This window comes from Trachypithecus francoisi, unplaced genomic scaffold (genome assembly GCF_009764315.1).
Source record: "Trachypithecus francoisi isolate TF-2019V2 unplaced genomic scaffold, Tfra_2.0 Lachesis_group1, whole genome shotgun sequence".
In the NCBI taxonomy this organism is placed as follows: domain Eukaryota; kingdom Metazoa; phylum Chordata; class Mammalia; order Primates; family Cercopithecidae; genus Trachypithecus; species Trachypithecus francoisi.
In genome coordinates this window covers 133,411,989-133,435,197 of record NW_022681454.1, presented here as the reverse complement: position 1 = coordinate 133,435,197, position 23,209 = coordinate 133,411,989, and the positions used below count along the sequence as shown (strand labels likewise).

General features: G+C 34.9%; 1 pseudogene across 1 annotated transcript; it reads left to right on the top strand.

Annotated features, from left to right (window-relative positions):
* Positions 1-963: 963 nt before the first annotated feature.
* LOC117085916 lies at positions 964-2,183 on the top strand (annotated as a pseudogene). The gene has a single exon (XR_004438130.1). The product of XR_004438130.1 is annotated as a hsc70-interacting protein-like (transcript).
* Positions 2,184-23,209: the final 21,026 nt, after the last annotated feature.

Here is a 23,209-nt window from a genome sequence, read left to right as displayed (position 1 = left end):
TTGTGAATCACAAGCCAGTGCGTAATATTATTCAATTATACACAAAAAAAGTTTTTCAGAATTAAGACAACTACTATCTGATTCAAATGCAAATTTATCAATGACTGTTTTCTTCAAAACTTATAAAGAAAACCATGACATTGCTCTAAAATAAGTTCAAGGTGAAAGACTAGGTGGCAGATCAATCCTTTGACAATCCACAGTATTTTCTCTTCTGAAATATAGAAAGGTTAAAATTGTGCTAAGCCCGTTATTAAAAAAATAAATAAATGAAGTAGTGTCTCATCTCACTAGTGAGAAAACAAAAACATATGAAGACAAGAAAACTGGCTACATTATTTCACCAAATAGAATAACCATAATAACTGGGAACAGTAGTTATAATAAATGAATTATTCAGTAACTGGGAGAAGTTTAATTAGAACCAGTGAACTCTCTTTTTTACTCAGACACTAAATTTTTACCATCCAATACTAACAATAAAATTTTATTTATTTGTGCTTTTCCTGTTGTATTAATGAAAATATTAACTATTAAAAAAAGACTATGAAATAAAGTGAAATAGAAATGTAAAATCAAGACCAGAGAAAAGTAAACCACATTTATGTTCCTGAAAAGGCATTCATAGTTGATTTAAGATTTAAAACTAATCTCAACTAAACAGCCAAGTCTTTAGGGACAATCTCTTCCCTATCTGAACTAAGGAGATACATCTATAAATTTTAAAATAAATGTATCCCTCGCTTAAATGTAAAGTAATGTACAGTATGCAGTCTCTTGTCAACATTTCTATAGTAAAACAAGAAAATAGAAGAAAAAGAAGTAGAAAATGTTTTTAGCACAGTATTTTTGTATAAGTTATGGGACATGAGGATGAGTGGAATATATGACAAGTCAAAGAAGGACTGTCTTGCTTAAGTTTTTCATTCATGAAAGGGCTCATGAAATTTAAATCATCTTCTGCGCAGTCACGCCGAGCCAGCGCCTGGGCCTGGAACAGGGCCGTAGCCCCCCAGCTTCACCCACCACCTCTCTACCATGGACCCCCTCAAAGTGAACGAGCTTCGGGCCTTTGTGAAAATGTGTAAGCAGGATCCGAGCGTTCTGCACACGGAGGAAATGCGCTTCCTGAGAGAGTGGGTGGAGAGCATGGGGGTAAAGTACCACCTGCTACTCAGAAAGCTAAATCAGAAGAAAATACCAAGGAAGAAAAACCTGATAGTAAGAAGGTGGAGGAAGACTTAAAGGCAGACGAACCATCAAGCGAGGAAAGTGATCTAGAAATTGATAAAGAAGGTGTGATTGAACCAGACACTGATTCTCCTCAAGAAATGGAGATGAAAATGCAGAGATAACGGAGGAGATGATGGATCAGGCAAATGATAAAAAAGTGGCTGCTATTGAAGCCCTAAATGATGGTGAACTCCAGAAAGCCACTGACTTATTCACAGATGCCATCAAGCTGAATCCTCGCTTGGCCATTTTATATACCAAGATGGCCAGTGTCTTCATCAAATTACAGAAGCCAAATGCTGCTATCTGAGACTGTGACAGAGCCATTGAGATAAATCCTGATTCAGCTCAGCCTTACAAGTGGCGAGGGAAAGCACACAGACTTCTAGGCCACTGGGAAGAAGCAGCCCATGATCTTGCCCTTGCCTGTAAATTGGATTATGATAAAGATGCTAGTGCAATGCTGAAAGAAGTTCAACCTAGGGCACAGAAAATTGCAGAACATCGGAGAAAGTATGAGAGAAAACGTGAAGAGTGAGAGATCAAAGAAAGAATAGAACGAGCTAAGAAGGCTCGAGAAGAGCATGAGAGAGCCCAGAGGGAGGAAGAAGCCAGACGACAGTCAGGAGCTCAGTATGGCTCTTTTCCAGGTGGCTTTCCTGGGGGAATGCCTGGTAGTTTTCCTGGAGGAATGCCTGGAATGGGAGGCGCCATGCCTGGAATGGCTGGAATGCCTGGACTCAATGAAATTCTTAGTGATCCAGAGGTTCTTGCAGCCATGCAGGATCCAGAAGTTACGGTGGCCTTCCAGGATGTGGCTCAGAACCCAGCAAATATGTCAAAATACCAGAGCAACCCAAAGGTTATGAGTCTCATCAGTAAATTGTCAGCCAAATTTGGAGGTCAAGAGTAATGCCCTTCTGATAAATAAAGCCCTTGCTGAAGGAAAAGCAACCTAGATCACCTTATGGATGTCGCAATAATACAAACCAGTGTACCTCTGACCTTCTCATCAAGGGAGCTGGGGTGCTTTGAAGATAATCCCTACCCCTCTCCCCCAAATTCAGCTGAAGCATTTTACAGTCATTTGCCATTAGGGTATTCATTCAGATAATGTTTTCCTACTAGGAATTACAAACTTTAAACACTTTTTAAATATTCAAAACATTTAAAACAAATTTAAAGGGTCTGTTAATTCTTATATTTTTCTTTACTAATCATTTTGCATTTTTTTTCTTTGAATTGGGCAGGGAAGATATGTATGGAAGATTATTGCTCTAATTTGAGTGAAATAAAAATTAGTGCGAGGCAAAAAAAAAAAAGAAATTTAAATCATTATTGTAGCTGTCTAAATAGCAATAATTATCAAAATTGGTATTGCTAAATATAAATATTATAAATATACTACATTTTAAAAGTTTTACCAGTTTTAAATGGCATGTCTGTCAGGGAAAAAAAAAAAAAAACAAAACTAAAACTAGAAAAGAACAATACAACAAATGAATTAAAAAATTAAATGGAATGGGCCATGGTCTCTATATAAAATAGGGCCCTGGATTCCAGTATGTGCCAAATAATTTTGCTTCATTTCTAATTGTACAAATTACTCTATTAGGCACAAAGTTGATGTAGAAAGAATTAAACTTAATAAATACTTATAAGTAACTACTGAAAATATCACCTGAAGTATTTGATTTTCTTGTGATGAATCAAAATAATATCACTTTCAAATATTCATGTAGTCTAATAGCATATTCAAATGTCCATGTAGCCTATTACAGCGGTACGAAGTATACAAAATTCCACAGGTCTGTGACTCTATAACAGTGAATTTCTTGGATAAACATACCTTACCGATTTTCAGCATTTGAGGACTAAAACCAAACAAAACATTTAAAAAATGTTTTAAGTAGTGTAATGCACTGCTATTAGAAACTGTGATTTCCTTTCTGTATTTATGAAAAAACTCTTCAAAGCTAATTATAATTTACAAATTAAATGGACTCTTGTTCAACATTCTCGACAGTATTTAAATTTTTCTATAACAACTTTCTTATTCAAGAACATTTTTTCTTTGTATTTGTCTTAAATGATAACTGTTCTCCTAATTCTCTTTATTTCACAAAGGCTGCTTCATTTCTGTGCTGTGTTATCCATTTTCCTTTGTCTTCCCCTCATGACAGATGCGTTCCAAATTCTTGTTCTAGGCTTTCTTTTGTGTATATTTATGGATAATTCCATCTTTTCCACAAATTTATGACAGTGCCTATATAGAAGACCCTTTTAACAAATTGTAAAAACATCCTTCCCTTGCCTATAAGGTTACAGATAACCCGGCACCAGCCCTTCTCTCTGGTGTCACTCCTACTACTGCACTCTCCTGTCACAGCTACTTTGATTTCATTCTCGGAATGTGCCAAGATTATTACTGTTTTAAGACCTTCGAATTAATACCCTTTGCCTGAATTTCTCTGCCCGCAGGGTCTTATTGTCAAAACTTTTTGATAATTAATATGTTATAATACACGTCTCATATGATCACTCTTCTTTTTCAAAGATTCTGGGCTAATGTCACTGTTTAACCTATGGGCTATGGAATAAGTTTGTATAGTTCTAAGCAATAAGAACAAATTTTATCAATTACTTTCATTAAGTTCACATAAATGTTATAGAGTAATCGGTGAATCTAGGAAGAAATGGCATCGTTAGGGTATGGGGAAGCCTTTCCGTTGGTTCAGGTTTGGCATATGTGTGTGTGTGTGTGTACACATTTCTTCCTCAATGATATTTTAACATTTGCTTTATGTGGATCTCACATATATCTAAAGGTTAATTTTAGGTTACTTATCTTGTTGTGGCGATTGGTGCTGCTATTGTAATTTTTTCATTACATTATATACTTTGGTGATTTTATGAAGAATATTGATTTTTGTTTACATAGAATTTTTTAAAACTTATCATTCTTTCCAAAATCCACTCTTACCTATGGACTGAATTAGTCTAACTTATTTGGTATTCTCTTCCATAATGCTGTTTTTCTTCATACAATGCTCAAACACATTAATTAATTTAATTCTCACAACCTCTATGAGACAGGCAATATTACTATCCCTACTTTGTAGATGAAGTGACGAAACAGAGGCAGAAAGAGGATAAATATATTTTCAAGGCTGCATAGCTATTAATAATAAGTAAAGTATACAGGATTTAAACTCAGTTTGACTCCAAAAACAACTCTGCCACTCTAGAGAGTGTTTTATATGTATTTCTGTTTCTTCAACTAGCTTCCTTCCATACACTGGGAAGCTGATGAAACACACACCTTAAGTATCTGAGCAAAGCATCAGTTGTTTCTCTTATGGGCTACCTAGTACAAAGCAAGGAAAAAGCATTTAGATTGGGAAAATTCCACAAACCGGAATGCAAAGGACCGTTTTAAAAAGCAAATCCACTATTTTGGTGGATTTAACTTTTCCCAAAAAAGAAAGTGAATTTCCTTGGAGTTGACGACAAATGGTGTTTCTACCTGAGGATAAACAGCAGGGATTTCTTAAAGATGGAGTCATATGATTAAGGAAAAAGTATAGAGACAAGAAATGCAATAGTTCTGTGTATGAAGTTTAAACTACTTCTAGCTCTCCTTATGTTTTTAGACCTACTGTCTCCCATCTCCATCAAATGGATGGAGCTGGACATTTTCATAGGATCACATGTAGAATTTCATGTAGTGCCTACTTTCTGGTATTAAACTGCTTTATGTATTTATTAATTGTTTAGCCTGCTTCATATTTTAAAATCTATTTTTTTCTTATTTTTCTTGTATTCTTTAAGGTTTAAATCAGATATTTTAATCGATTTTACAAGATGAGAGACTTTTTCCCCATTGTTACATCTTCATTATGGTGTGGGTGTTTATTTACATGAATATTTAAAATTACTTTGTATCCATGATTGACTTTTTGCCTTTTAATTTTCCTCCATCAGACATTAGTATTTCCATATTGCATTAATTTTGTTGTTAGTTTTGCTGTTTAGTATTTTCTTGTCACATCTTTTCTGATCCCTATAATCATTTCCATTGATTTCTCATGTAGATATGTGAGAACTAATTATATTTTGACACTTCTGTTTCATGGACCAGATTGAAGAAGATCATTCTTCTTCAAACAGTAGAGTTTAACCTATATACTTGCAGTAATATACTATAGTAATAAACAGTAGGTTTTATTTCAGTCATAATTTTATCCTTCTCTTCTTTCAAAAATCCTTTCTTGTTACTCTTATGTTTCATGTCATCTGTAGTATTAAACATCCTGTTTTTTCAGAATTTTGTATTGATTTGGATATCAATTCTAATGAAATTCTAACGAAAAATTGATAATGCTTCATTTATTTATACTAATACAATACTTGTGAAAAGATCAGTATTTCTCTAAAATACCAAGATAATTTTACCATTTTATTAATGAATATGCTAATATTTTAGGCACCTAGTGTTTATCCTCACAACTTTTTGTTTTTGTTCTTTCAATTCTAAGTTACTTTTCTTTAGCTACAGATTATTATTACTAATTTAATTTGCAGTCTCTGTTATTGATTACATTGAATTTTTAACATTTCGTTTGGATAGAACATTTATTTTCCCAGTTGTAGTACTCACTTTCATTTTCCTTAGTTTTTCCACCCTCTAGTTTAAGTTTGACTTTAATATGAAATGTATGATGTTGAAGACTTGACATACATAACCAAGTCAATGTTACACTTTTCTGCTAAGTATCTTCCCTTAAATGGCCTGAAGCCACATCAACCTCAAGAATCCTCAACTGAATTCCTAATCTTACCTGCTTCTCCTTTTTCACCCACCCTGTCTCTGTTTAGCTATAATGGCATAGTATACCTGCTAAGTTCATCTTGATAATTCTGATCTCTCTCCTGATGATCCCCATTGGTTGGCCTCATATTCTATTGATGCTATCTGTAAAATACCTTTGAATTCTATTCCTTTCTCTGTAAATCTACTATCACATCTTTTAGCAAAGACTTCATTTTCGCACACATTAACTATTTCTTAGTTGCTTTACTGATATCCCCAGTCAAATTCTTGAGTTTCCTTGCCCCAAATAGTTCTCTCAACTATCACCAGAAGCTATTTCTAACATGCAAGTTGATTGTATAACACTTCTCTGCAATTCTTTAATTATTCTTTGTCACTTCCATGGGGAAAAAAAAAAAATCCAGCCCTGCTAGGATGGCATAAATGTTCTTCAAGCCCCAATTTGTGCTTAACTTTATTTATAGTCTCAGCAGTTGCCATCCCTTCCGTTGCTCCTGCCTGCGATAGGCATTCTCAATTCCAGCCACATTCAGTATTGCTATTCCCCACTTTTATGCTTTTATATATATTCTCTTTCCAGTGATAGAGAAATTTAAATTTCCCTTAAAGATTAAAGACCTTGAATTCAATTCCCAAACCTTCAACATATATAAATTTTGCTTTTTCATGAATATTTCAGTCACATTAAGATAATGATTATTTTCAGCCTTATATACATACATGAAATTGCAATTAAATATCACCAAGTGTATTTGAAAACTCATAATAGCAGTTTTTGAATTGTTTTCTTCCTCCCATTTTATACATGAAGAACTTTAATTTTCTTTGTAGAATGAACTAAACATTACCCATGCAGTGAAGAAACCCTGCCACGCCACACACTTGGCACAGTCATTCCACACCTTTTGTCTACGTATCATTTGGTCACATAATGTCATCTATTTCTCAGGATTATATTCATTGATTACACATTTATCTCTCTGATTAGGGAGTGACTTCCCTAAATAAAATTACTTTTTTTTTTTACTAGTTTTCTTTTAATATCATTTAGTATTACTCTGGCATTAAACAGAAAAGAGGCACTTATTAAAGTATAAATTTTGTAAATAAAAATCCCCCACATATTAAGAAAATAAAGTGTATGTTTTAAATATTGGTTACATAATCTTCAAAGTATTGGCAAATTGAGATCACTGTTATAGTGTTCATTCACATATTTAAAGAGCCTTTTCTTGCTGACATTTGTTAACTCGTGTATTAACAATTATTTAAAATACACAAACTGTATTGAATAATTCATTCTACACTATTCACCTCTCAAAAGCTAATTACCTAATTTCCATGACCTTTGTGTGGTGTTCAATTTGATTTCATAGTCAAATCAACAAATGCTTACTGAGCGGCCAGCATGTGTAATGTGGTTATTTAATTAAAGTTAAATTTTAGCTTATATTAATTATATCTTCAGCCAGAATTTGATGGCAGCACAAAAGGAAGTTTTTGTGCCATGTTGTTTTTTAGGCACAAGTTTAATCAAGCAAATATTTAGTAAATCCTTATAATCTGGTAGCACACATGCTAAGTGTGGAAATAAAATAGTTGAATATAACTTTATCCTTGTCCTTGACAAAATTAATTACAGTGTTCTATGGAGCCTATTTTTTCTTTCTTTTTTTAATGTTCAATTATAATTCAAACCATGTAGTTTATGTCACATAATTCTAATATTAAACTTAAATTCAGTTTTAAACTATTGATAACTATTCAGAAAAAGTTTGAAAATTATTTTGAAAGAATAAGAAAATAAGAATACTAGAGTTTATTTTGCATTTACCATGTGTCAACTACTCTGCTATGGTTTGATGTATTATCACATTTAAGTCTGAAAACAACTCAATTAGGTTGATACTTTCTTGTCCTCATTATTATGACAAGGAAACATGAACTTAAAGAATTTGTAAATTTGTCTATCATCTTAAGGAAGTATTGGGGGAGTAAGGATTCAAACAAACTCTGTGAGACCACAGAGCCTGAGTGGCTATTTTCACAAGACTGAATGGCCTCACTGGAAATATCTGACATTAATTGTGTGTTATTTAATAATATTGAGTAACAAATAACCACAAAACTTCAGTGACAAACAATAACAAATATTCATTTTTCTCAGCAGTCTATGGATCAGCAGACAGTTTCTGCTGATCTGAGTTGGCCTTGGCAGGGCTTCTTCAAGCACCTGCGGTGAGCTGCCAGTCAGCTGCCAGTGTGTATTCTCATATATCTGGGGCCTCAGGTGGGTCAGTTCTCAGCAATGTGCACCACTTGCCAAGAGCTGAATATAAGGAGATCTTCATGGAGAAGGCAAAAGACAAAGACAAAGAGAGTGGATACAGATAATACCCCTCGAGGCTTAGGCTTGGAACCAGCACGCCATTACTGCCACCACATTATGTTGGCAAAAGCAAGTCTAGTCCTGCTGAGATTCAGAGGGTAGGGAAATCAACTCTATCATTATATGAGAAGAGCTGCAAAGCCAATTTTCAAAGGCTACTGGGTACCAGGAAAAGTCAAGAACTGTAGTTATTTTTTAAATTTAATTTTTATTTTTTGTAGGTGCACAGTAGGTGTATAGATTTATAAGGTACAAGAGATATTTTGAAACTTGTATAGCATGCATAATCATCACATAGAGTAAATGGCTATCCATCACTTAAAGGTTTTACTCTTTCTTTGTGTTGCCAACAATCCAATTAAACCTTTAGTTATTTTAAAATGTATAATAAATGTTTGGCAACTGTAGTCACCTTGTTGTGCTAGCGAATACTGGAATCTTATTCATTATTTTTGGTTTTGTTTTGTTTTGTTTCTTGGGACAGGGTCTCACACTGTCACCCAGACTGGACTGGAGTGCAGAGAAGGAATCACAGATCACTGTTTCCTCAACTTCCTGGTTTCAGGTGATCCTCCACCTCAGCCTCCCGAGTAGCTGGGATTACAGGCACACACTATCATGCCCAGCTAATTTTTTTTTTTTTTCCAGAGACAGGGTTTTACCTCATCGCCGAGTCCTGTTCTTGAACTCCTGGACTCAAGGGATCCACCTGCTTTGTCCTCCCAAAGTGCTGGGATTGCAGACGTAAGTCATCATGCCTGGCCAAATATTAGATTTTATTTATTTTATCTAACCATATTTTTGTGCCCCTTAACCAACTCACATCCTCCCATCCCCTGATTACACTTTCCACCCGGTAGTAACTATTGTTCTAATCTCTATCTCCATTAGTTCAAGTATTTTAATTTTTAGCTCCCACAAATACATCAGAATATGCAAATTTCATCTTTCTGTGCCTGGCTAGTTTCACTTAACATAATTATCTCCAATTCCATCCATATTGTTGGAAATGACAGGATCGTTTTCATTTTTATGGCTATATAGTAATCCATTGCGTACGCGTACTACATTTTCTTTTCCCATTTGTCTGTTGATGGACACTTAGGATGCTTCCAGATCTAGGCTATTGTGAATAGTGCAGCAATAAACATGGTAGTACAAGTGTCTCTTTGATATACAGATTTCCTTTCTTTTGGGAATATACCTAGCTGAGTCATATGGTAGCTCTGTATTTAGTATTTTGAGGAACCTTCAAACTCCTCTCCATAGAGGCTGTACTTATTTATATACCCACCAACAGTGTGCAAATGTTTTGTTTCCTTTCCTTTTCTACACATTCTTGCTAGCATTTGTTATTGCCTGTTTTTTTCAATGAAAATAATTTTAACTGGGGTGAGATAATACCTCATTCCAGTTTTGGATTTGGATTTTTCGGATGATCAGTGATGTTGTGCACCTATTCATATATTTGTTTGCCATTTATTTGAGAAATGTCTATTCAAATCTTTTGCTTATTTTTAAATCAGATTATTGGATTATTTCCATAGAGTTGTTTGTACTTCCTTTATATTCTAATTATTAATCCCTTGTCAGAGGGATAGTCTGCAAATATGTTGTCCCATTCTGTTGGCTGTCTCTTGAATATGTTGATGGTTTTCATTGTTATGTAGAAGTATTTTCACTTGATGTGATCCCATTTGTCCATTTTTTGCTGTAGATGCCTGTGTTTGTGGATTATTTCTCAAGAACACTTTGCCCAGTTCAATGTCCTGGAGAGTTTCTCCAATGTTTTTGTTTAGTAGTTTCACAGTCTGAGGTCTTAGATTTAAGTTTTAAATCCATTATAATTTTATTTTTGTATATGGCAAGAGATAGGGAACTAATTTCATTATTCTGCATTTAGATATCCAGTGTGTACAGCAGCATTGCTGTACTGTCCTTTGATGTGACTGTCCTTTCTCCAATATAGGTTCTAGGCACCTTTGTCAAAATGTGTTCATTGCAGACGTATAAATTTGTTTTGGGGGCATTATTCTGTTCCACTGGTCTATGCATCGTTTTTCTGCCAGTACCATGCAGTTTTGGTTGCTATAACTCTGTAATTTAATTTGGAGTCAAGTAATATGATTCTTTCAGGTTTGTTGTTTTTATTCAGGATAGCTTTGGCTATTCTGGATCTTCAGTGTATCCATATAAAATTTAGGTTTTTTTGAACTATAGTTTTGTGAACTATGTGAGCTGTGCTATCTAGGCTTGGAGAAGCAGTGGCACAAACACTCCTTTGGCTGCCACAGCAGGTGTCTTACTACGTCATGTATCAAATCTCTCGGCCCTGAGCACAGCACAGCATCAGGACTCGTTTAAGAATTGCAGTCCTTGTGGTCTAGATTACCTTTCAAGTTTATTTAGGGCCCCAGGGCACTTTAGCCCACCATGGCAAGGCTTGCCAGAACTCAAGTTCTTACCACGGATGGGTGATTCCCTTCTGTCTAGGACTCGTCTAAATGCTGTCTCGTGGAGGCCAGCTGAGTTTTGCTCCATGTTGCTTTTTGCTGTGACAGACAACACTGGATTCTAATGCAAAGCCCCACAATCACTATACTCTTCTTCCCCTAAATGCACAGATTCTCCCACCATGGCATGCGATGGTCTCCAGGGTATGGAAGAGAGGTGGCACCAGCCATTCAAGACTGTCTTTTCTACCATCTTCAGTGCCTTTTTCTGTAAGATGAAACTAAAACCAAGTACTGTGATTACTCGCCTAATTTTTGGTTCTTATAAAGGTGCCTTTTTTGTATGAATAGTTGTTCAATTTGGTGTTCCTGTGGGGAGGAAAATTAGTGAAGGTTTCTATTTGGCCATTTTGCTCAGGCCCCCTCTGTGTGGTTCTTTTTGTAATCAACTATCACAGAACACCTCTTGGGCAGAATATTTACATCCCTCCTATCTGCCAAATCCACATACACCCTCAAAAGCACCAAATTCTCATTGCATCATATCATAACACTCAGAATCTATATAGATCATATAATCTATATTAGGTCTGGATGTTGATACTTGGTTGCAGTTTGTTTTAATCTGAAAAACTATGAAGAAAAAATAGACAAGTTATTTGTATCCCCATTCCAAATGCCTATCATGTAACGATGGCACACAGATTAACAGCTATGGACCCTCCCATTTGAAAAGACGAGGAATGAGAGGCACATAGCAATCTCTGACAATTCTGAATTCAGGTTTGCTAGAATTACTATTGAGATTTTATATGTTCCTTAATTAGGCAGTTTCTAGTTCTGCAACTTGAGAATGCCTCTGTAGTCCAGTGTTCGCCATTTGGACTTAGTTTTATAAAATCTTCTTTCTTTTCTGTTGTTCTATTTGGTCATTAAAAAAAAAAGTAAAGAAACAGGGTCTCACTCTGTCAACCAGGCCAGAATACAGTGGTGCAATCATAGCTCCCTGAAACCTAGAACTCTTAAGCTATAGTCCTACTTCATCCTCCCAAATAGCTGGGACTAGAGGTGCATACCACCATGGCTGGCTCTTTTTGGACTTTTCTGAAACGAGAATAGTATACATGTCTTTTGAACTACTTCTGTCTTCTCAGTCTAATTCATACAATTTGAAGGTGAGATCACAATGGCCTTTTTGTATTTGGAACAATTTCATTTACTTTTAGGCCATGCTGCTGGTACATTTACTGATTACAATACTTTATTTAACAAAATTTGCCAGGAGTAACACACAATATTCTTATCAAGGCAGGTCTTTATACTCAAGCAATTCAGTGCCACTATGGACATGTCTGTTTGCTGTAAGACAAAACCACAGTGATTCCTAGAATCCCTTTTATCCACTTGAAAATATGCCCTAGGAAGTGCCTTCATTTTTTCAGTGACCTTTCAAAGTGTGTCACAGCAGACAATGTGGATCTTTACCCTGATGACATACTTTGGCAATCTTTTTATAGCTTAAGAATCTAGGTATATTACATAGTTTTATTTTCTAACTATCAAGTTCTGATCCCTTTTTATTTCCTCTACATTCTGCTTGTCAATGCTGGGCCGGGTCTTTTTTCATCTCAGTTCTTTCTTGTAGTACCTTATGAGCAACAAAGAAACACCATTGACATATTCATCATTCTTCCTGGAAATCTCATAACTTGAAGTGTGGGTGTAGTGTAGTCTAATTTACCAACTATTTCTTTCATGGACTGAATTGTAAATCATGTTTACATGTGTCTTTTCCAAACTCAGTTTATTAGGAAATGTCCCTATGTCTTCTAGTACGTTTATGACTTTATTTTTTGCTTTTAAATATTTGATCAACTTGGCACCTTTTTAGTGTGTAGTATGAGGAGTCTCTTTCTCTTTCTTCATTCCTCCTCTTTCTCCTCCTCCTCCTCATCCTCCTCTTCCTGCTCCTCTTCTCCCTCCTTCTCTTACACTTCCTGTTCCTGTTCCTCCTCCTCCTTCTAGGTGGCTGCCGTTGTCAGAACACCATTTCTTAGCTTACATTTTCTCCCTGATTTGCGACGACTCCAGTACAACTAAAAGTGCATACTCTTGCAAACTATTTTGGGATTTTCTCTTCTGTTTTATTCATCTGTTTTTCTAGGTATACTCTATAACACATTGCTTTAATGTTGATGATTTATATGTTTAGTATCTGGTAGGGCTAGTATCCATTCTTGGCATTTCTTCATTAGAGTTCCTCCTTTATATTTGTATGCTTATTATTTTGCATGATTTTATATTAAAAATCTCCCCTAGTTTATAAAAATGGTATTTTATAGATGGATTCATTTGTAGACAATGGAAATCGACAATGGAAATCATTATAACATCCAATAACACGATATAGTTTGCATTTGTAAGAGCATCATTTGTTCCCACGAGTGTTTTTTAAAATTTTTCTTTATATATATATTAGGTATTTCCTGTTTAATATAATTCCCAGATATATTTCACTTTTGTTTTTACTACAGATTATTTTGCATAGTTAGACATTCCAAATTGTAATTTACTATATAATGAACACTAGTTACTTCTGTTTATAAATTTGATTGCTTGAAATATTACTGATTTATCTTATTGTTTGGGTCTGATTTTAGTTTCTTCCAGCATGTTTTATAGATGTGTCATCTTATTGTCTGTCTTATTATCTTAAGAAAATGCTTATTTTTTATTTTCTTAGATTTTCATTTTCAAAATATCTATTCAGTCAAATAGTTTTTATTACATAAAAAAATTCTATAATATTTTTCTGGAAATATTGGTTTGATAAATTATATAAATCAATTTAACAATGTTGAAACATTCTTGAATTCCTAGAATAAATCCAACTCAGTCATGTTGCATTTATTTCTTTTTTTTTTTTTTTTTTTTGAGACGGAGTCTGGCTCTGCCGCCGGGCTGGAGTGCAGTGGCCGGATCTCAGCTCACTGCAAGCTCCGCCTCCCGGGTTCACGCCATTCTCCTGCCTCAGCCTCCCGAGTAGCTGGGACTGCAGGCGCCCGCCACCTCGCCCGGCTCATTTTTTTGTATTTTTTAGTAGAGACGGGGTTTCACCGTGTTAGCCAGGATGGTCTCGATCTCCTGACCTCGTGATCCGCCCGTCTCGGCCTCCCAAAGTGCTGGGATTACAGGCTTGAGCCACCGCGCCCGGCCTATTTCTTTAAACAAGTTGTTAAAATATGTTTACTTATGTATTTTTGATCAATATGCATAAATAATATTGTCATTTTATGTTATTTTCTGTAAAATTATTGTCATCTATTGGTATTAATATATACTCAATAGATAATATACATTTGAAAACTATATTTTTATGTACTTTGAAGATATTTGCATAGCATTGCAATTATCTGCTTTTCAGCAATTTGCTAAAGTTATCCCTAAAAAACTCAGAGGCCTCCTAAGGCTTTGATTCAATTTGTTTCATTCAGTTTTGTTGTTATTTCATTGTTTGGGAACACTATTCTCATGGATATCACTATACACAGATTTTATCTTTTACTGGGGTCAGTGTGAATATTTTTCTGAAAATTTCTTAAACAAGTTTTCACAATTATTTGCATATTTTAAAGCAAGTCTATTTTATTTAATTCTTATAATTTGCCATTTACATGATAATTTGTCTATTATTTTATATTTTATATGTATATCCATATTTTTTCTCTTTTTTCTTTGATTAGGTTAGGTAGAGATTTTGCTGGTTGGTTAACTTTTTTCAAATAACTATCTTTGGTATTTGTATGTGAATTAAAATATTCTGCATTTCAACTCATTGGTTTGTGTTTAGAATATTTGTATGTCTGCAATTCCTGCTTTACTAATGTTGCTGTTGCATTATCCTGCACAAGGATATGCAAAACTTTTATCCTCAATGTAAACTGTATACTTCACTCTCAGCAAGTGTTCTTTTATCAGATGCAGTAGTTTTTGATATTAAGGTCACAATCCTGCTTTCTTTCTGTTTTCATTTACAAGGTGCACATTTTCCCATCGTATTATTTTCCAGCTTTATGAATCACTTTTTACATAAATCCCTTTTATAAAGCATAGATCAGAAGTAAAAATATTTTAAAAAGATGAGTTAGCTCTGTTAACATTTATTCATATCACATTACTGTTATAAGGCTCTGTCATTTTGTTATATTTTTTGTTAACCTGTTTTTAGTTACTCACTATACAATTTGTTTTGTTCCTGTGGGTAGTTCTGATATTAACAAAACATTTGCATTTTTATTCTACTAACTTTTATAATTAGAATTTCACATATCACACCTTTTAAAAGACATTTTCTATTAGTCTCTTTTGTTTATAAATTAAAAATTAGCAAAACTTTATCATTCTTGTCTACTTTCTAAATTTTCATTTGATCATATTACTATTCTTACTATCCCTTTTTATAGCTTCCTATTAATTTGTGTAGTCTGCATGATTCTTTTTTGGCCTTGCCTTCCACATCGCTCTGAATCATAATATTTAATACAGAATTGTGCTCATCAGTGTTACTGAAATTACTGAACTTTTGCATCATTATGTGTAGCACAGTTGCTCCAGCAAGAAGCATAATTTTGCCTTTCACTGTGAGCCCCTCACCTTCAAAAAGGATACCTTTGCTGATACTTTCTGGTATCTGATGCCCTTCACTGCCTCTCTGCATTTATTTGATTAAGTGTCTTCTCTCATTCAAAATGGAGTTTGCGTGTGTGATTCCACAATGAGACATGGAGCAAGATTCTTGCCGGAAGTCCTACATAATTTCTGAAAGTAGACATCAGAAGTACTTTTATCCAATTTTAATTGTGAAGGAAAAATAATGAAGGATATATATGTGTGTGTGTATATATATATATATATATGTCAGAATATATCTGTTAATATTAAACTATCCACAAGAACAAAGAAAACACATTGTGTGTGTGTATATATATGTGTGTGTGTGTATATATGTGTGTATGTGTGTATATATGTGTGTGTGTATGTGTGTGTGTGTGTGTGTGTGTGTGTGTGTGTATACCTGGGTGGCAAAGTTATGCAGCTACCACACTAGAGGGCTAGAATTAAAAAGCAATGCCTTTTTTCCATAATCAGAGAGGCTGTCCGGAAAGATGCTCTGATGAGATAAGATTATCTCTCAGCTATCCCTACATAAACTTATGTTCTAATAATATTAATCATGTTACGTACCAAAGTGGGTTTATTTGCCCATACAACAAAAAGCCAAACACCAAAGCACTGGGTGTTTGCAGAGAGAAAGTTTTATTGCAAGTCAATTGGCAAGGAGACATGTGGCAATGCTCAAATCGGTCTCCTAGAGCTGGTAGATGGGGCTGGTTTTATAGGCAGAGGGGATAAGAGGCATGATCTGATTGGATCTTGCAATGAAATGATGCCAGGAAGTGTGATAGCAGGGCTCGATCTGATTGGATTATGGGTCCATGGATCATGCCACGAGGTGCTCACTTTTTAGTTCAGTCCCCATTCCTCGGTCCAAGCACTTAGGTTTTACCAGTAGTTGCACACTTGATTCAACCGGGCATGCTCTTGTTATGTAATTGTAACTTGGGTTCCATGGCAACTGGAAAACAATTTTTTATTACACAAAGTTAAGCTAGATTGAGCTGGTCCTGTCATTACAATAAAAAATAAGTATTTGTAAGGTCAAACCATTGCCAAAAAATGTGATCCTTAGACATGTTTTCTTTTTAACTTTCCAATACTAATTAAGGTTTTAGTTTTTGTGTTTATTTGTCTAAAACATGGGTAAATCTCTAGTTTATCTCTTCTTTGGTTCGGAGAAATCCAAAGCTCTGTTTAGTCACATGTATTTGATTGATGACATTCTAAAAGACATATTAATAATATTGTGTTGGCTGGGCATGGTGGCTCATGCCTGTAACCCCAGCACTTTGGGAAATCGAGGCAGGGGGATCACCTGAGGTTGGGAGTTCGAGACCAGTGTGACCAGCATGGAGAAACCCTGTCTCTACTAAAAATACAAAATTAACCAGGTGTGGTGGCACATGCCTGTAATCCCAGCTACTCGGGGGGCTGAGGCAGGAGAATTGCTTGAACTGGGGAGGCAGAGGTTGTAGTGAGCTAAGATCTCACCATTGCACTCCAGCCTGGGCAACAAGAGTGAAACTCTGTCTCAAAAAAAAAAAAAAAAAATGTATTAACAGTACGCCACAGTGTCTATGGCATATTCAATTATTCTCTCCAATTTGAGCAACTATGATTGTGCTTCCAGTGATTTGCTGAAAGAAATTGGACATAAAAGGAAACAGTCATGCTAAAAATTGAGTTTCAGTTTTGTGTTTAGTACAGTGGTATTAATACTTTAATTAGTGGTAGGTAGTCTGATAACCTTATGATTGGGTTAGGAAAACAGGTATCTATTGAAGACTCAAAAAGATGTAGAACCCAAGCAGGATACATAAAGAAAAATAAGATTTTGTGCTTTGAAAATCTCATTTTGCAACTTCACAGCTGATAAATGATAATCTGTTTAGAGGAAAAACTCTAAAAACAAACAGGCCAAGAATGGGCAAATTCTATGCTTACATGCCATATGTCTTCTCCATGTGTTTCTGTGTTTCAACATAATGAACAGAAAAAGAATAAAAACTATAAACACTTTTAACTTTATCAAAAAGTTTTTCCCTGGGAATGAAATCACAAATATGACAGATAATTTGAAGACCGTGGGATAGAACCATTAACATTCTACTCTGAATCACTGAATAGACTACATTAAGGCACCTGAGAATATATAGAACAATCCTAGAATAAAATAAACAAGGGATTGGATTTAAGTAGCATTATACAAAAATAAAATAAATAATGCTTTTCTCTCTGCAGGTTGAATAATGATTTGGGGAGTCATAATTTCACATAAATTATTTAATTTGTGTCTAAAATTCATATACTGTCCATTATCCTAACTTGCAGATCACTGATTTAAAATTAGAATGTGACATTTTAAATAACATCTCAAAGATGTTATAGTAAGTAAACTAATATGTCTTTATTAGTCCTTGAGAATCAATTTCAAAAGCCTTTAGATTCTGATGAAAATTATGCAAATTCAAGCATACTGTCATCCTTATAGTTTATGTTAATTTGACATTAATGTTAGCTGCCTATCACTCTAACAATAATCTATCTGAACTAGCAGGCTGGAATACCAATTATTGAAATGAGTAGAGCTCATCCTTGAAGTTTCTTCTCTCTGTTGCACGTAGACATATGTCAGCACACAGGGAATAGCACAGATGTATCAAAGTCTTTCAAGTAACCAGGCATCTTTCAGTAATGGAGAAGGCTGTGGTTGACATACTAAATCTTAAAAAGAAAGAAAAGTCACTTTGTATTGAGAACAAAAAGAGCCGAAAGAGAGAAAAATTGATGTGAAGATATTCTTACATATTTAGAGTCATTATTAGAGAATGTTGGCCAAGTAGAACCTCTGGTTTTGAAATCTTTATTTTACAATGAATTACTATGTATCTTATTCAATTTGCTTGTCAAGAATTCAAGATATTAACTGATTTTTTCAAATGAGGGCTTTCTTTTCCTCCCTTTTGATTCTGGCTGCTGAGTGTGAATTACCTCAATTTGACTTACAATGAAAGTAAAAGTTTATAAAAAAGCAAATGACTTTTGCATTCAAGGCACATTGTTATTTGTCTTCAAAGAAAGAGTATGCTGGAATCTATGAATTTTTGTGCATGTATTTTCTTATAGTGATGTTACTTTTTTATGTTAGACTTAAGTTGAATAACAGGAAAGTCCCTGAATAATTCCCTCGAGTTTTCTGTCTTCTTGTACTGTGGGAAATATCAATACAAATGATTCCAAGAATATATGCCAAATACCAGATCTTTTTGTAATTATTTTAATACCCATAATATGATAGAAGGTTACTTAAACAAAATATCCATTTGAGAGTTATACATTGTGTTGCATCATTAGCTAAGTTTTTATGTGTATGTTTATTTTCTTTTCTTTGTTTTTCCAAATAGTCTATAAAGTTCTTAATATTTAGGAAAAGGTCTAATTCTTTTGGTTCTCTCCACAGTGCTTGAGATAATAAATACTCAAGTATTTTCTATACTAATTGTGATACAATATATAAGTTAACAAGAAACAATTATTATAACTCACCTGACTCATTCCCTCAGAAAGTATAGTAACACATTGACAAATGTTATCATAAATGTATATGGTGAGTGAATATTTAGGACAGACATAAAAAGATTAAAATGACAGATTAGGGAAGACAGTTCAAGCATGTGGACTAAAAAATTGATCTTGTTATAACTGAAGATTAACAAGAAGCTACCCATTAGGCAAATATGTACCAAGATGGTAAAAAGACTCCAAGGATAAGGAATATTCTTTTTTTTTTTTTTTTTTTTTTTTTTTGAGGCAGAGTCTCGCTCTGTCGCCCAGACTGGAGTGCAGTGGCGCAATCTCGGCTCACTGCAAGCTCCGCCTCCCGGGTTCACGCCATTCTCCTGCCTCAGCCTCCCGAGTAGCTGGGACTACAGGCGCCCGCCACCTCGCCCGGCTAGTTTTTTGTATTTTTAGTAGAGACGGGGTTTCACCATGTTAGCCAGGATGGTCTCGATCTCCTGACCTCGTGATCCGCCCGTCTCGGCCTCCCAAAGTGCTGGGATTACAGGCTTGAGCCACCGCGCCCGGCCAAGGAATATTCTTGACACCACAGTCATTTTTTTTTCCAGGGATTGAATTGTATGAAGGTTCACAGTGATTGCACAAAAATGAGTATTAATTTAAAATCTATTTGTAATATATTTGGATATAGAGAATCAAGACAGTCATAAAAGCAAACATCCATATACCTTTCATCTAGCAAAACAACTATTTAAATTTGCCACATTGCTTAAAATACATTTTGCTGAAGTATTTTAACATAATTGTAGACATAATGATAATTCATCTCTAAGTATTTTAGTACGCATCAGTAAAACTAAGGACATTTTCCTATATAGCAACAATGCTATTTGCATAGCTAGTAAGACAAGTAATAATTCTTTAAATTATCTAATACTCTACCCATATCCAAATTTCAGAATGAAGAGTTTAGGGTCACTGCATTTCAGTGTGTAATATGAAAAGCTGTGTCCAACCATTTTTCTCCACTTATAAAGAAAGCAAGCCATCCAGGTACGTTGGCTCATGACTGCAATCCCGGCATTTTGGGAGGCTGAGGTTGGCAGATCACTTGAGGCCAAGAGTTCAAGACCAGCATGGCCAACATAGCAATGGGTAAGTCTCTACGAAAAATAAGAAATTTAGCTGGGCATGGCGGTGCACACCTGTGATCTCAACTAACTGGGAGGCTGAGGTATAAGAATCGCTTGAATCTGGGAGGCACAGGTTGCAGTGAGCTGAGATCCCACTGTTGTGCTCCAATCTGAGTGACAGAGTGAGATTCTATCTCAAAAGAGGGAAAGAAAGAAAAGAAAGAAAGAAAGAAAGAAAGAAAGAAAGAAAGAAAGAAAGAAAGGAAAGAAAAGAAAGAAAGAAAGAAAGAAAGAAAGAAAGAAAGAAAAGAAAGAAAGAAAGAAAGGAAAGAGAGAGAAAGACAAATAAAGGAAGCCAATGTTTTGATGGATGGCTCTGAAATGCTCCCTCAAAACACTGATTTGGTAAGTAGAGATGAAAGGACTTAGGTTGAAATCTATGATGACAAAAATGTACCTGACACCTTCAGTGATGTCGGAAAATAAGCTGTGGCCTCTACTGCCCAGTTCTGGGGCTTGCAACATGGCCAGATGATCTCTGCTGACATTCATTCCCTCTATAAATTTGTACAGTGGCAGAAACTTTAATTCCTTTGCCAGGTGATAAGTCCAAACACACATTTGCATAGGATAGTGACATATGAGAGACTTAGGACAACTTGCACTTACTGGGCTTCTGCCTGTAAGTTCCTCTAATATATCATCTTGAAACACACATTTTATGTCTTTTGACATTCATATATGACTGTTGGATAGGTCTATGAAAATCTGCCCCAAAGTCTGAGAAACCTGAGAGGTTGAAGAAAAAAGCTGAAAATTCGGTTTTTCAGAAACATTTAATAGAAACAAACAGAAGCCATATCTGTGTCTCTTGCAGAGGTGGGACAAGATGGTAGATCCCTGTGCCCATATCCCCAGACTCAGGGCTTATATGCCATGTGAAATGGAGTGATTCAGAAGAGATTTGTAGGACAATTGAAATAGGATAACATCAAAGTTATTTGATCTAAGAGAAGGATTTTTGGTAAGCACCTGCTCTTAGACAAGGAGCAATAGATAAACTGGAAATTTTAGAGGAACAAGGGTTAATCAGAAGCCAATAGGGCAGACTAGCATCCAAGATGGGATTGCTGTGGCCTCTACAATGACTATTGCTCAAATATTTAATATCAGTAGGAGTGGAGATAGGAGGAGGAAGTGTAGAGATGAACACCCACCAGCTGTCATTGGAGGTATTTCCAGGAATATATGCCAGTAACTGTAGGATTGAAAAAGTTATTGCTATTTCTGCAGAGTGTCTCAGGAATAAACTAAAGAAGCATGGATTTTTCAATCATACAATGATTTCAAATGACCAGACAAGAAAGTCAGACTTTCCAAGTACTCAGATCATATCCAGACATACTAGCCACATTCAAAGTGGTTTTGAAGTATAATAAAAAATATTACAAGAGAGATATGTAAGAATTAATACACAATCGATCTGTATGGTTCCCCTGGAAAACAAAGAAGGTTTGACAGAAAGAAGGTTCTGGACACTATTTTTGGCTTCCTGAATAAATGTAAGTTTCTTAAAGATATGCTCAGAGACAGCCTAATGAACTCATCTTCCTGTGTCCTTTCTCTAAGTAACTGGCATCTTCCAACTTTCTGAAAAAGGTGCATGGGGAAGGAAAAAGATATAAACTTCAATATTATCCATACCATTATTTAAATTACATCATTTCTGTAGAAGAAAGAAGAAAATGTTGGCTGCTCTTCCAAGATATTTTGGCTGTATCATTTGGGGTTTTCTGAGATTACATTTGCCTCTGCCTAGTTGCAGTACAATGGGATAGGTTTATGGGGAGCATTACAGTATGTACAAGTTGTTCATATATAATTAGTTCCAAAATCACAATGTAACAATTTTCTGTATTGCTCCAATTCTTGCCATTTAGGTATTTATTACTCATACCCCGCTCTAACACCACTACTTCCATTTTCTTGGGTTTGGTTACCAGCCTGGTAGCACAGTGGCTATCTTTTTACCCCGACCTTTGGGTGTACACCCTGGACCACACATATAGCTCTTCTTTCTTCACTGCTTTTCATGTAGGTAGAATGATCACAGGATTGATTTCAGTTTTGTAAGATCTACTTGAGTAATTTTTAACATATTTATTGAGTCGACCAGAGATTGAGATTTGGATGCTACTCCTCTGAATTCAAGAGCTACAATGCCCCCAGATATGTATATCATATTTTCATATTTTTTGCCCATACTTTTGTCATCTACATTATCTGTGAGTTTTATAACATTGTGTACAAATTAGATAAATAGGGAATGTTTCCACTGTTCAGCCTTGATGTGTAATCTGGTTAGTTAGTATGAATAGTGTATTTTATTGATACAATACAATATGGATTTATATTTATACCTTATTTAGTTCCAAGAATAAATAAAAATAGTTTACAAATAACCTGAAAAATAAGACAAGATAAAACAAATTTAAAATAAGAGAGAAAAATTTAATGAGCTTAATATCTATGATATGGGCACTTGCATGCTATTATTTAATAAGCAGTATATATAAATAAGAAAAAAAGGTCAACTAATTAAATTTAATAAAAATTGGAAGTGTTTGTGAGTAAGGGAGATTTACCACATGAAAATGTATTACAATGTATCTCCACATTTAACAAATAGCAAATTTCAGTCGGGTGGTTATCTGCTATACATATTTATCATGTAGTCAGGACAAATTTTTTACTGCAAGTGCCCAGTTAATCCCTTCAGGACTACGGTAAGCAGAATTCTAACATGGACCCATGATCTCTATCCCTTGGTGTTGTGCTCATGAATATATTACATTACATGGCAAAGGGAATTTGCAAATGTAATTAATGTTACTAATCAGTTGACTTGCTATTTGGAGATTATCTGGGTGGACCTAACCTAATTACATGAACCCTAGGAAACCAGATATTT